General features: G+C 41.3%; 1 protein-coding gene across 2 annotated transcripts in view; it reads left to right on the top strand.

The window, feature by feature from the left end:
- The window catches only part of LOC309545257 (cyclic nucleotide-binding domain-containing protein 2-like), a 525,861-nt gene that overhangs the window by 107,362 nt on the left and 404,704 nt on the right, over positions 1-13,795 (top strand). The window lies entirely within an intron of this gene.

Raw genomic sequence — 13,795 nt, 5'->3', positions numbered from 1 at the left:
ATCACATGTCACCGTCACCCACTTTCACCGCCAGCTGGCTGTTGCTCCTTCTCTTTACCTTTACTCCACAACCATAAAGCTTAAATGCGATGTTCACTTACTTACACTAAACCACAAGGGTTAACTTGATTACTCTTATAATGGTCACGGCATAACCCAGAAGGTTAATATGGTTTCACTCCAAGTTGGCTATATGACATTGGTTAAGCTAATTGCTTTAGGAAAATGGTGTATAACTGTGCCACTCATACCTCAAGATGCAGCAGTCCGTTGCAATGAGCCATACAATGAGGTCTCCCTACACAGAATGGGTTCCATTGGAGAGTGATGTGGCCTGAAGAAGAACTACATGGAATATGGGTAGCCACTGCTTGCTTCCCACACTGGACCTTCCCCACGATTTTGGCTCCCCTGCATTTATACCCTTCACAAGGGGAAGTGACAAACCTGCAGGGGAAACTTTGTCACTACTAACCTAACCCCTGCAGCATCAGTCACACGTTGCAGAATAATCATACATTTCCATAACAACAACTAGGCACCTGCCTACAAGGAGGTCCCTGATTTGGGCCTAGCTGCAAAATATAGAAGCTTATCTGAAAAACCTAGCCTATGGCAAATGGAAAATAATTGGACCACTGATGGCCATGTATTTCTGAGCAGGACTGTTGATTATACTATAAAAGACATTGAAGTGCTGGGAATCTTTGTGACACCCTACCATTATTTGGACTCTATAGCGCCAGTTAATCAATTCAGCAAAAAGCCAGAGATGCAAGTTCCCTGACAGGACATTTTGTTTATTGAGCAGGCTGATGTAAAGCAGTGGTTCTCAACTCCTGTCCTCAATATCCACTAACAGGCCCGATATTAAGTATTACCTTGGGGAGATGCAGACTAGAATACTGCAATCACTGAGCAGCAAATTATATAGCCTGGGATGTATTTCAGTTATCTTGCAAACCTGGCCTGTTATTGGGTCCTGAGGACAGGAGTTGAGAACTACTGGTGTAAAGGTTCATATATACCCTTGAGGGATGCCGTTTACAGCGAGGTTAATGCCCAGTCCCATAGCAGCTCATGTATGGTAAGGGTAACTGCGCTTATGGTGAAAATAAATTATATAAATAAATAAATAAAATAAATAGCCGATGATATTTTACTATTCCTCACGCAACCAGTTACCACTCTGCCAAACCTCCTGAAGGACCTGGATATGTTCCAAGCACTTTCCAATCTTAAAATAAATTATTCGAAGTCCGAGGCACTGAATGTTTCCCTACTGGCGCACCTTCAATCTTTTTGTCAGCAAAACTTTCCTTTCCGGTGGGAACCTCAGGCCATCACTTACCTGGGTATCCAGATCCCTGCCAAGCTGTTCGGCCTATACGCTAAAAACTTCACCCCCATTCTTATGGCAGTCAAGTCGGATTTGCATAAATGGGAGCATGGGTCCTTCTCATGGTTTGGCAGATTGGCCATCATAAAAATGAACATCCTCCCTAGACTGTTATATATCCTTCAAACGGTTCCCATAAAAATTCCCCCCGTATTCTTCCAATCTTATCGACGAATATGTTCCGATTTTATCTGGCGCTCCAAGCGTCCTAGATTGTCCTGGGATCTCCTAACCGCCTCAAGGTCATCCGGGGGCCTGGGCTTACCCCACCTTGGGAGGTATTACTGGGCCTGTCACCTGTCTAGGATTGTTGACTGGCACTGTGGTCACCTCACGAAGGACTGGGTGACTCTTGAGGACTCAATGTCCCCCTCCCCCATACGCTTCCTACCATGGTCTAGCCCCAATCCCATTCCGGCTCCCTGCGCGAAACCTCCCCTCACACATCCCACTCTACTTGTCTTTCGCCAGCTCTGTAAGACCTTAGACATGTCCTCCAGTCTGGGCCCCATGGTCCCCCTGTGTCATAATCCAGACTTCATCCCTGGCCTGGTACACCTCGATCCGCTTGTACCCTTGACTGACGTCCCACACAGGGCAGCTCATTTCTTCAGGGGGGACTCCCTTCTCACTTACTCGGACCTTTTACGGAGGTTCCCCAAATGTAGGATCCCATTCTTCAACTATCTGCAAATCAGGAACTTCCTACTACATACTAAGGATCTCACTGCCTGGCGTAGAGATGCCACTCCCTTTGAGGACCTGTGCGCTCGCCAGACCCCCCAACCCCAACGTCACTTAATCTCCGCCTTATACTCCATCCTTTCCCCAAGACTCCCCCTTAGGGTCGCTCGACTCTGTGATCGGTGGGAAGAAGACCTCGCTATCTCACTTAATGGAGAGGACTGGGATAGGATCTTTACCCATATGCATAAGGGCTCCAGGAATGTCTATGTGCAAGAAAGTGGTTTTAAAATCTTCTCCAAATGGTACACGACCCCTGATATTTTGCACAAATTCTCGTCGGAAACGTCGCCTATGTGCTGGAGGTGCAACACTCACGCCGGTACTTTGCTTCACATCTGGTGGGAATGCCCTCTTATAAAACCCTTCTGGCAGGAGGTCCACTCCCTTATTAAACACATCACCACCTATTCCTCAGCCTTTTCCCCGGCTCAGTACCTCCTCCACCACACGCCCATCCCACAAAAAGCATACAAGAAATCGTTGACTCTCCATCTCATTAACGCAGCGAGAATGTGCGTTCCTTGTTGCTGGTTGTCTCCCCATCCTCCCACTGTTGCGGACTGGCTCCGTAGGGTGGGTAGGATAGCGGAGATGGAAGACCTGACCCATCAAGCCCATGATTCCCCTGACAAGTATTACACCACTTGGCTACACTTTTCCTTCTCCTCCGAATATAGTAAGCTGCTAGGCGCGGCAGGCTAAACAGTAGCATTCTCCTTCTCTGGTCGTAGCTGTGACGGGTTCTTCCGTTCTTATACCTCCCTCCCCCCCTTTCCTTTTTATTTTCTTTCTTTTTTTTCCTTTTTCTTTCTTTCCTTTCCTCCCTGACCATCCATCCTGTTCCTGTCTCGTCACCTCATTCCCATTCCTTTTGTTCTACCCCTTGATTTCTCCCCCCTCCCCCTAAAATATTGTGGTTTCCATACACTAGGATGACCTAGCAGTCCGCATGCACGTACCAATTATCCGCCCTCTCCAACATTCCCTTCTGCTGGTTCCCCTTGTTCCCCCTAGTTCTGAACAGGGTCCTCTTAAAACCCCCTCGGGCGCAGGTTTTTCCCCGTGGAGGTTTCTGCCCCCCCATTCGTGTGCCCAGGGGCCTCCTAAGTTTCTGTAGCACGGACCGCATCTCCCTCAGATATGGCCAAGGGATCCCACAGTGCCTCCTCCCTCCTGCCTTTTGGGCGCACATTCCCCCTCAGTCTGCACCCTTCTTGGTACTCAAACGCTGTTTCTGTTGCTCAAACAGCCTTAACTTTTTGGCCCAGCTCAGGTGCTTTTTCACTTTTATAAGTTGTAATAGGTTCCTTGTTATTAACTATGTGCCACTTGCCACGTGTTATTGTTACGACTACTGAGATGAGTTTAACTGCATTTTGGTGTTCTATAACTATTGTATATGCATTTAATGCACCTTTACCTGTATGCCTTAAAGATTTTCAATAAAATGTTTCCCAAAAAAAAATAAAAATAAAATAAATAGTGTCTCAAAATTGTATAAATTATTTAAATCAATATAAAGTGCTCTAATGTGTCTAGAGCTGCTGCTAGACAAAAATGGGGTACCTTTAGATGAATTATATAAAACATGTGTCTGCGCTGCTCTTAAAATTATAAAATATTTCAGTGTACCATGTGATTGTAATAAAGTGCACAAGTGATATGTAAACAGTGATACTCAAACCATATATCATTGCACAAATATAAATTCAAATAAGTAAATCTCCAGCACAATTAGAATATGTAAAAAATTATATATAGTCTATAATCAGCAGTCTGTTATAGAAAAAAGTGCTCAGTGCAAGAAAAGTGCTTCTTATATTCTTCAGTGACTTCTTAAAAGTGCTCTGTGCTCAGATCCTTCCATTCAGTGGTCCCCTCTCAGTTCCCCACTCACCAGATATAGGAGGGGGAAGCGCCTTTCAAAGCTTTTAGAGATGGTGGAGGTTTTTGCACACTTCAATTGCAGTTGAGATCGTTATACCTATGTGGCTGAGGATTATCAAGATGGTCTCCCAATCGATTCACCCCAGAAGCATAAAAGAAGATATCTCCATAATGAAGTGACGTAACACAATTTTTATTCTCATAAATGACAAATAAACACTTACAAAACAAAAGTAATAAGAACGCCAATACTCCTTCCTGGTGGTGGACGCTGCTTCCGCTTCCTGCATTCCAACCACTGATGTGACGTTGTGACGTGCGGGCAACGGCTTGACGCGTTTCTCTCCAGCCAATCGGAGCGTTATCAAAAGCAATGAATAAAAATTGTGTTACGGTACTTCACTATGGAGATATCTTCTTTTATACTTCTAGGGTGAATCGATTGGGAGACCATCTTGATAATCCTCAGCCACATAGGTATAATGATCTCAACTGCAATTGAAGTGTGCGCCATCTCTAAAGGCTTTGAAAGGCGCTTCCCCCTCCTATATCTGGTGAGTGGGGAATTGAGAGGGGAGCACTGAATGGAAGGATCTGAGCACAGAGCACTTTTAAGAAGTCACTGAAGAATATAAGAAGCACTTTTCTTGCACTGAGCACTTTTTTCTATAACAGACTGCTGATTATAGACTATATATCATTTTTTACATATTCTAATTGTGCTGGAGATTTACTTAATTGAATTTATATTTGTGCAATGATATATGGTTTGAGTATCACTGTTTACATATCACTTGTGCACTTTATTACAATCACATGGTACACTAAAATATTTTATAATTTTAAAAGCAGCACAGACACATGTTTTATATAATCCATAGCAGCTCATACTTACTTTTCCTTTAGTCACTTACCACTCTGTTCCACCACACCAGCAATATTGAACCACACTGATACCTGTCCCCATGGCCCTTAGGATGTTAGACACTGCATTGAGGTTTCCACTGTTGTTGTAGAGTATAAAAGACTGTCCTGTAAAAGCTTTGCCCACATTACCTCTCTGTAAATAGATGGGAGAACCAGGCAAACCACCCATGGACTGTGAGGTTGGCTGTGTTCTTTGGCCTTGCAGCCCCCTACAATCTGACATGCCCCAGATGTCGCATAATGGCAATGAGTACCCCAACTGCCAGAAGGAGGTAACCCCGACCTCATATGTTCATGTTTTACAGTAAAACCCCTGGCACAGGACCTCACTTATTAACCACCACTATGGGGCACTACAATACGATCTTAGGCCATGCCTTTATCGACTACAAAAGACAATGTTGTCTTCATCCTAATAGGTGATGCAGCGCAGCAATCCTCCCTCAGATCTGGCACTTTCATGCACGAAGGATAATATTTCTATCCTTATAAAAGCCTTTTCCACATGTCTAGTATTTTAAACATGCACGTAGTGACCCAACAAACAGATTGGCTGCCTCACTGCCTTGTTCCACATTTGAACTCCTTATGAGATCAGGTGATATAAATGATATAATACCTGTATTTTCCTACTAGCCTAGCAGAATGAAAAGAAATGTTTATTGGAGTGAGGAACGGCAGACAAAGGACAATGAAGATGAGGTCTTTGAAAGATGAAATATTGGGCTCAGTAATTTGTGACGGATCCTCAGAGAGGAACCGTGTGAGATGACACCGCCTGACAGAAAGGCCGAGTCCTTGAGAAAAATAAACTTTATTACATCTGTTGAAACTGAAAGAACAGAGTACAGAAGCCAAGTCAAATAAGAAATAGAAAATGGGTTTATTCAGTAAATATTGTAATGTGGAAAGAAATTTTTATATGTCGTTTCAGAGATTTATAAAAGTGCCACTTGGCAGACAGCTAGTCTAAAATCCAATACTGTTTCAGTCATTGAGGTTTCAGGTGAAAGATTCTGTGTGCCTTTAATGCAGTCAAAATTATGCTGATCTACAATAAAAAGTGATGTTTTATCAGAAAATGTAATGCCCGGTGAGGACTGAATGCTGCTGGTTGGAAATTGCTCAAAATTTGAATACGGGTGTATTTTACCTTTTTAGCTGCTTCCGGACCGCCCACCGCAGTTTTACTTTGACGTCGCTACTTTGAAGTTAAATACCGGTGTTATGGCCGCAGATAGCTGCCATAACTCCAGTATTTTCTTACTCAGCCAGCGGTGTGCTTTCACATAAAAGTGGTCCCAGCGGCAAAGATCACTTTTATGGGCGGCGGAAGAGGTGTCCATCCCCCTCCCGTCCCTTCCTGGTAATTTTACCCGCTTACCGGAGCTGTCGATAGCGGGGAATACAATCCGATCTGTCCATGTCCCAGGCAGGAAGTCGAGTGAGGGCAAGATGGTCCCCACTTGACTCTATGGCCTTGGAGGACTGGAGAGACGCCATACGTCGCTTCCTCCTTATGGCCTTAAAGGACTCATCATTTTTTTTCTTGCTGAAAAAAATGACTTGTTTGACTGGGACGTTTACATTCCTTGTAATAGGAAAAAAAGTGATCGAAAACAATTTTTTTTTAAAGGGACAGTGTAAAAATAAAAAAATAAAAAGGTAAAAAAAAAAGAATTTAAAGCGCCCCGTCCCTCTGAGCTCACATGCAGAAGCAAACGCATATGCAAGTCATGCCCACATATGTAAACAGTGTTAAAACCACACATGTGAGGTATCGCTGTGATTGTAAGAGCGGGAGCAATAATTCTAGCCCTGGACCTCCTCCCATTTCACGAGCGTGTGCAATTTTGAAGTATGACATGTTGGGTAAATGGGCTAACCTTACTGTTTTCTTATTTTTACATTTAAAAAAGTGTATTTTTTCCAAAAATATTGCATTTGTAAGACCACTGCCCAAATACAGTGTGACAAAGTATTGAAAAAGAAAGGGGTATTGGGACTTTAAATGAGATGCGTGACTCTCAGTGGGTATAAATACAACTAATTATCTAAGGAAATTCATATATGTACATACATGTAGGTAGAATGGTAACATATATTAAATATAAAAGATGCTAATGTTTAGAGCAAACTGTTTTAAAAAAACTCATCAACAAATGATAAAATTATTGCATGATAGAAAAATACATTCCGGATACAATGGTTTCCCTGGGCTACAACTGGATCATAACATATAGAACATATATGTGTTATGGATATCAACAAACAAAAATACATGCTGAACAGAAATATGTATACAGTAAGTACAGAAACGCATGATTGTGATAAATATATATCAACAGGCTTGACGCGTTTCGTGGACTTCGCTCCACTTCATCCGGAGCAGATCCATGCATATCTACAGAAAATGTATGGACAAACAGTAAATCTACTAAATAATATCAGTATAAATACAAGTATAAAATACAGGGGATAGGGTGGGGCTAAAAAAAAAAAAAAAAAACACCAAATTGGTGGAGTCCCCTACCCTGATTTGACTCATGTTTGGCTAGAATCAACTTGTGGTGCTAGCAAGTCAAGGGTGGTCTGGGGATGTCTCCACCCAGTGCTGTGGTAGTATTGCCCGTGGATGTCAAGCACTACATGAGAGGACCTCCTATAATAACCGATATCTATTGTAAGCAATGTGATGGTAAATCTAACGATCCTACTCGGAATCTGTAAGGAGTATTATATAATATTATAAATGGGGTGATCAATAGGATAATGAGAGTGATGAAGTGCTGAAATGTGTGATATAGCTGAAGGTTACATCCCAAGGGAGGGAGGAAAAACCCAATGCAAAGAGTTTCTACAAAGGTGGATCACAATGCAAATGTGAAAAGAAAAATGTATAACGAATTGATATGGATAGACCTAAGAAACCAAAAGTGGGATAGGGAATGTGTGAGTGAGTATACCCCCGAAAGCTGGGGGAAGAAATTGGACAATTTGAGGGATGTAAGACATGGTAAAATGAGACCAAAGATATTTGTTACTCTTAAATTAAATGCAGGAGAAGGCAGTCAGCAATATAAACCAAGTACATTACCTCACAGTGCATAGTATAGCCATTGTCTAAGACATAAAGTATTGCAACAATCCATTTTATTCTCTAGGGTCTCTGCTAAAAAAAAAAAAAAAAAAAAAATAATATATATATATATACATATATATATTATTTATTTTTTATATATATACATACATACATACATACATATATAATGTTTGGGATTCTAAGTAATTTTCTAGCAAAAAAATACTGATTTTAACTTGTAAACAACAAGTGACAAAAATAGGCCTGGTCCTTAAGTGGTTAAACTATCTTTCCAGGCCAATTGTTTGTAATCCTCCTAAAGAGACCCTGTTGCCAGACTATTAATTTTAACTACACTATTTCTATTAGATTATATGTGCATGCAATTCATATTAGGCATGTTATTTACTTGCAAAAGCCTCACCTTTGTGGACATTCAAAAATATATTTTAGATTTTTCTGTGCTTTTACTTTCATTTTTAAAGTTGGCAACAGTGTCTTTTTAAAGTGTACCAGAACTCAAAAAGTAAAGATTTAATATTCAATAGAGATTATCTAGATACTGTATTTTCTGGCGTATAAGACTACTTATGAACCTCAAAAAAATCCCCCAAAAATGGGGGGTCGTCTTATACGCCGAGTATAATATCTCCAAGGTAACCTAAGTATAAGAATTACCGGTAGATGAAAATTAGGGGGGTCGTCTTAAACGCCCAGTCGTCTTATAAGCCGGAAAATACGGTATGTTAATTGCTAATTCTGTCTTTCAAAAGAGACATACAGTTGAAATAACATCTAATGTACAGTTAAGTTGCAGGCATGCCCATGCTCTTTATAATATACAGGATAACAATCAATTGACAGTGAGGATCTACCTGAACAACATGAAGGCGATCAAAGATCACCGGGGTGCGGAGCCCTTCCAATTTTTCAGAAAGTAACTAGCAAGGCCTAACTAAATAGTAAGGAGAACAAAGAAAAATATAATAAAACAAATGTCACTGTAAATATATAAACTTAACTTACCTTAAAAGTGGACTGTGTCAGTCAGTGGGGCAGTGAACTGTGTCAGTAGGAATCCGCTTTCTATGGTGGCACATGTGCCGCCTCACTCACTCGCTCTATAGACACACAAAGTATGGCTTGGTCACAGCCCCTGCTCCCTCCTTACAGGATTTGATTAAAACCAGCAGGAGCCAATGGCTCCTGCTGCTGCCTCTATGACTGTCCCAAAAGGGAGAGAAAGCAACACTGGCTGCAGACGAGCAAAGGGCTGGATTGAGATAGCACTCAGGTAAGTATATAGGGAGGTGGGGGGGGGGGGATACAGCAACTAAGACATTTGTTTACCTACATGCAGGGAATGCATTAAGGTAAAAAGCATCTTACCTTTATTCATCCTTAGAAATAATAATACGCTTCCTGGTAGGTTTATAAACAAAAAAGAGTTGCGCTAGAAATATTACAGTCATCCTTCTAACCAAAGAGCTCCCCCTGCAATGTGGGCTATATCTGTCAATACCTAAAAAAAATAGTATCCCTAGGATCCCTATTATGGGCAAGAGCATAATGTTTAGAGACAGAATGATATTTTTAAAACCCTTTCTGTTATTTTTAATATGCTCGTTAAGTCTCACCTGAAGGGCCTGTTTGGTCCTGTCCACATACTGGAGACCACAGGGACATTGTAATAGGTATACAACTCCCGCGGTAGAACAGGTAATGAAGGGTTAAATTTTATCATTTCTAGAGGTGCTGGTGGATCTGAATTCTTTAGTTCTTCTATTTCTACACCCATTAAACACACATGCTTGAAACTTTCTACACTGAGAGTAACCAACAAGATTCTGAAAGAAAGGCATCGGTTTCCAAGGTTTTCAAGTTCTTCGAGTTCAAAATTTCTTTGGGACTTCATATTGCAACTTCCGCAGTCTATATTCTATTCTGTGTACTTAATTTTCAAAATATATAGTAATATTTCTAGAGCAACTCTACTTTTTTGTTTATATGCTTGTATTTGTGTCAATATCACATTGGAGAATTGCTACTCTGATTGAATCTATATTGTGTTCTATTTATGTTTATCGCTTATAGCACAGTTATTCTTCTGATAAATTTCCTGGTAGGTGTGCCTGTAGCCTCATAGATGTATATCTGCAATGTGAGATCATTTAAGGTATTGGTGCCTGTGACTGCTAGTCTAAAGAGATTTTAGTTGAGTTTTGGTGTTGTCATTACTCTGCAAAACATAATTCTCCCTGCTTCACTCATTCTCTGGATCTGCTGCTTCTTAAATATTCTCCCACCATCAGATCACTATTAATCGAAGCAGATTTTAAATGAGGAAGAAAAGCCCTGCCTCTGCCAAGATGGCAGCCTCCATACAGGACTGAACAATTCAGTCTAATTTGGAAATGATCAGCTGCATAGAGATCCCAAGCAATACTGGTGAATAATCCTTTGTTCTCTGCTTGCCTTTTTTGGGTACAGATTCTCCAGTTCAGGCTCTATCTAGCATTAAGCCTGCTACGCACAGGCCGAATATCGGCTGGTATCAACTGGTTCAACAGAAACCGGCCGACATTCGCCCAGTGTGTAAAGTAGCATGTTTGGCAGAAGCCGGCCTAACAACCGACCTCTGTTGAATGGGCGTGTTGGAAAATCAACAGCTGACCAGCATCCGATCAGTGCTCACTGCCAATAGCTGCAAGTGCTGATCAGTGTGTTCTGACGAGGTGGGGGGGGGGGGGGGGTAGGCCTCCCGTCAGAACACAATAGCTCAGCGGAGAGATGTACTAACATCTCAACAGACTGTTAAAGTTAACTCCATATTAATGCAGATGGTTTTAGAATAAGATGTCCAACATGCTCACGTAGGTTAGATGTCCACAAACCCTTGGCCATATAGTTTATCTTACTACCAAAATACCTAAATGATATAAGGCAGTTTCAGATGAGCAATCCTACTGAGATTTATATAGAGCCACTTATCTGTTATTATCTCTTGTTCCTCTGTTCCTTTCTAGAGAATTAGCAGTGTTAAGCAGGCCATAGATGGTTCAAATCTCGCCTAGTTCAGCAGCGACTGGCCGAGATGTGAACCTTCTATGGGTAGGCTGATTGAGTCCAAATCAATCCATCAATAGACTTGGGTACAACCAGCATGCTGAATTTCTACATGCGATTATTGCCAGCGGCTATAGCCACCAACAATGATCACTGTGTTCTCCCAGCATGGACGGCTCCCCCACCCGGGAGTACATAATAGCTTTGTTTTTGCAGGAAAGAAATTGCATCATCTATGGCCTGCCTTACAGGCTAGAAAGGGAGCAATTCCATTAGGACATATAAGGCCTCCATTTGCTGATCCTGCTATCACCAGAATCTCCTATGTGACATTGGACTTAACCACTTGTTGAACATATAACTTACATATACGACGGCAAGGTGGAACTGCTGCGCCAGATCACGTACCTAGTATGTGATCCAACACTTCTGGGTGAGCTAACACTGCATACTTGATGTACGCCGGCAAAGCAGGGACAAGGATCCATATCTTTCTCTAGCATCTCCCATACTGTACAAAAACATAGGCTAGGCACACAGTTAATACTTTGATCGCCCCTGATGTTAAACCCCTTCCCTGCCAGTGTCATTAACACAGTGACTATATATTTTATTACTGATCACTGTATTAGTGTCACTGGTCTCCAAAAAAATGTCAAAAGTGTCAGTTAGTGTCCAATTCGCCTGCCACAATATTGCAGTCCCGCTATAAGTCACTGGTTGCTGCCAATACTAGTAAAAAAAAAAAATCAATATACACTTATTGGGTTTTTTTTTAACCAAAAATATATAGCAGAATACTAATTGTCCTAAATTGATGAAAACATATGATTTTTTTTTTCAATTTTGTTATTTTATATGCTTTATAGCAGAAAATAAAACATTTTTTTTTCTAAATCGTCTGTCTTTTTTTTGTTTAGAACACAAAAAAATAAAAACTGCAGAGGTGATAAAATATACCAAAAGAAAGCTTTCTTTGTGGAAAAAAAAAGGACATACATTTTATTTGGGTACAGCGTTGCATGACCGCACAACAGTTAAAGTAACGCAGTGCCGTATCGCAAAAACTGGTCTGGTCAGGAAGGGGGGTAAATCTTCTGGAGCTGAAGTGATTAATGTGCAACTGTGCCCAGATTATGGGCAATATAGTATGCAAATATTCTCAACAAGCAGTAACAGAGTTTTAAAAGAAGCCCCCACTGACCACTCTAACTGCATGTAGTGTGCAGTAATTCATTCTCAAAGGTCATAACAAAGACTGCAAAGTCAGGTCTCTCTTGGTTTCTGACAGCTTAAACTAGTGGTATTCATCTTTCTTGATGTAGGAGGCTCAAAGTGAAGCCCCTGACATTGCATAAGCCCACATACAATATTTGTTGAATATAGTGCTACAGAAAGCTGTCAGAAACTGCAGGCATTCAACAGGGGATGGTCAAAGACTGTAGGTATGAGTTGATAAAGGCTAGAGTCTATACTTCAGGAGATTGTTAGAGATTAGACGCACATAATATAAGACTGCTAGAGATAACACATTTTAGAAATTACTCCTTTGGGCTCCCTTTGAAAATTACTTCTGCAACATTTAACATTTCTCTTAGCAAGATCCACTATAGAATATCAGAGAAAAAAATAAGAATAAAGGATAGAAGGGATGGACAGCACATAAGGTAGGACAGTGTTAAAGAAATAAACCTAACCACTAGACCAGCCCTTTTCAACTAGGGTGCCCAGGCACCCTGGGTGCCTTTAGGTTTCTTCTGGGGTGCCTTGGCAAAATGTTAAAAAGTGGCCCAAAAGTTGTATACCAGCCTGCAGGTGGATGAAGTCTGCCTTTTAGTTACACTTCACAGGTTTTTATTGTGCAACATTACAACCTTCTAGCTCCTGGTGTCCTAAAAACCAATGAAATCATCGGTTGGTAAGGAGGACCAAGGACGCCTGGACAGACTCCTCGTTTGCCCCACCCCTGGTCCCAGCACTGAGGTCACATCAGCTGAGTGGGGAAGACAAACGGAATGAGAGGAGAAACACTGGAATACTAGTCAGTACCACTGTGCAAAGGTGTATTTGAAAGAATGAATTCCCTCAGACGTTGGGTGTCCTACGTGTGAAGATGTTGCTGCATTATGTAAAAAATTGACTTTACTTTTTTACATTTTAGAATGGGGTGCCTCAAGATTTTAAAGGGTGCCTTGACTGAAAAAGGTTGAGAAACATTGCACTAGACTACTGGAATCCAGTGTAAAAAATAGTTTCCTTCACTAGGTCAAGTAAGAACCTAAGTAAGGAAAGCAAAGACCACTGTCCGCAGATGCCCCAAGGGTCTCATGTGTTCCCTGGGGGGCACATTGGGTACCAGGTGCTTAGACACACCCACAATAGAGGGTCAGCAGGCTGCCAAATTTCTGCAGCAATAGAAATTAATAGGAAAATAGGTAAGATTTCAGTGCTTCTGTTGTACATTTTGAAGCTGATTTTCTCCACAATGCCTACAGCTACCTATGAGGGCTACTTTTAAAGTGCTTTTACTTTTACGTAAATATTTTTGTATGTGAAGTCTGGACACAGGTTCACTTTAAGAAGCCACCATGTGACAGCAACCACACAAAGCTGAAATCGTATTTAGGAAGAGTTGGTCTTTAACAACTGTTGTACTTTAAATTAACCTAATATGAAAATGGTCTCCT

This window comes from Pelophylax lessonae (assembly GCF_965119305.1).
Source record: "Pelophylax lessonae genome assembly, chromosome: 2".
Classification (NCBI taxonomy): domain Eukaryota; kingdom Metazoa; phylum Chordata; class Amphibia; order Anura; family Ranidae; genus Pelophylax; species Pelophylax lessonae.
Note: the sequence above shows the minus strand (reverse complement) of the source record. Positions and strands in the feature narration are given on the sequence as shown.